The following is a 2,563-nucleotide window of genomic DNA, read 5'->3' on the forward strand; positions in this document are numbered from 1 at the left end:
CGAACCCGGGACCCTTCAGTCCACAGGCCGACGCTCTATCCACTGAGCCAACCAGCTAGGGCTGTCTTTTATTTATTTTATTTTATATATTTTATTTATTTTTTATATTTATGATTTTTTACAGAGGAGGGAAGGGAGATGGATAGAGAGTTAGAAACATCGATCAGTTGCCTCCTGCACACCCCCTACTGGGGATGTGCCCGCAACCAAGGTACATGCCCTTGATTGGAATCGAACCTGGGACCCTTAAGTCCATGGGCTGATGCTCTATCCACTGAGCCAAACCAGTCAGGGCGTAAAATTTTTGGTCTTTTTAAAAAATATATTTAAAAAATACTGATTTTAGAGAGAAAGGAAGGGGGAAGAGAGAGAGAGAGAGAGAGAGAGAGAGAGAGATCAATTTGTTGTTCTATTCATTTATGCATTTATTGGTTGATACTTGTATCTGGCCTGACCAGAGATTGAACCTGCAACCCTTGGCATATGGGATGACACTCTAACCACTGACCTAGCCAGCCACACTTATAAACACTTTTTGTTTTTTTGTTTTTTTTTAAAATATATTTTATTGATTTTTACAGAGAGGAAGGGAGAGGGATAGAGAGTTAGAAACATCGATGAGAGAGAAACATCAATCAGCCCGCCTTCTGCACATCTCCCACCGGGGATGTGCCCGCAACCCAGGTCCATGCCCTTGACCGGAATCGAACCTGGGACCTTTCAGTCCGCAGGCCGACGCTCTATCCACTGAGCCAAACTGGTTAGGGCTATAAACACTTTTTAAGCTAACATTTTCTAAGTGTACAACTGAGTGGGGTTTTTTAACATATATTTTTATTGTTTTCAGAGAGGATGGGAGAGAGATAGAAACATCAGTGATGAGAGAGAATTGTGGATTGGATGCCTCCTGCACGCCCCCTAGTGGGGCTTGAGCCCACAACCTGGGCATGTGCCCTTGACCAGAATTGAACCCGGGACCCTAAGGTTAGCAGGCCGATGTCGGCTCTACCCACTGAGCCAAACCAGTCAGAGGCTGAGTGGTTTGTTTGTTTTTAGTAGTTTCCTAAGGTTGTGCAGTCACCGCCATTCTTTTTTAAAAATATTTTATTGACTTTTTACAGAGGGAAAGGGAGAGGGATAGAGAGTTAGAAACATCGATGAGAGAGAAACATCGACCAGCTGCCTCCTGCACACCTCCAACTAAGGATGTGCCCGCAACCAAGGTACATGCCCTTGACCAGAATCGAACCCGGGACCCCCCCAGTCCTCAGGCCGACGCTCTATCCACTGAGCCAAACCGGTTAGGGCCGCCATTCTTTAATTCTAGTACATTTCATTACCTCCCCAAAGAAACAAAATACCAATGAGCAAATACTCTTCATTCCTCCTTCTGTCCTACTTTCTGTCTCTATAGATTTGACTATTCTGGACATTTCATATACGTGAAATCATGCAATAGTGTGAAGGCCTGGGGTGGGTCAGGGGCTGGGAGGAGGGGGGCCTATGAGGGTAAAATTAGGGGACATCTGTAACACTGTCAACAATAACAAGTAAATCCTTGAGCTGCCACTCTTCCCTTGTTTTTGTTTTTTAAAAATATATTTTTATTGATTTCAAAGAGAGAAAGGGAAAGGGAGAGAGAGAAACATCAATGATGAGTGAGAATCATTGATTGTCTGCCTCCTGCAGGCCCCCCCACTAGGAATCATGTGCTCCAACCGGGAATCAAACCTTGACCTCCTGGTTCATGGGTCGAGGCTCCACCACTGAGCCACGCTGCTGGGCCCTTCCCTTGTTTTGCGTCACAGAACTCACACTGGAGAAAAAAACCGTTCAAATGTCACAAGTGTGAAAAGTCCTTCCCAGATTTCTTCCACTTTATTGCCCATCGGAAAATGCACAGTGAAGAGAAGCCCTATGTGTTTATTGAGTGTGGAAAGGTCTTTATGGATGGTGCAGACCTTACTCAACACGGAAGAATTCACACTGGAGAGAAACGCTATGTGTATGGGTTGTGGGAAAGTCCTCAGCGGTGACTCTCACAGGATTGTGCAGCAAAAAAATGCATTCTGGAGAAACCCTACCTGTGCAAGCAGCATGGGAAAACTTCCATTGACAGCGCCTACCTCATCCAGCACCCGAGAATTCACACTGGCCAGGAGCTCTGTAGCTGTTACCAGGGTCAGACACTTTCCAGGGATATCACCCGGCTCCAGAGGACTCATACTGGTGAGGTGCCTATGAATGTCGCCAGGAATGCAAAGTTTTCAGGGAGACTGTACCGGTGCCAGATGGGGGGAACATTTCCAGAGCAGAGTTGGCTCACCCTGTGGGGACTCAGTGAATATGACAGCATCTCTGTCTGCTTCTCTTTACTGACTCAGGGGTTTATGTCTCAACAGCTGTGTGATCTTAGGTGAATTATTCAACCTCTCTGTGCCTTAGTTCCTCTCTTACAAGACGTGGACAAGACCTACCTCATTTGGATGAAGAGAAGTGAGGTATGTAGCATGCTTGGGACATAACTGGGTTCTGTATGAATTAGCTGGCCCTGCTCTTACCT

Source organism: Myotis lucifugus, unplaced genomic scaffold (assembly GCF_000147115.1).
Source record: "Myotis lucifugus unplaced genomic scaffold, Myoluc2.0 scaffold_482, whole genome shotgun sequence".
NCBI classification, from domain to species: Eukaryota; Metazoa; Chordata; class Mammalia; order Chiroptera; family Vespertilionidae; genus Myotis; species Myotis lucifugus.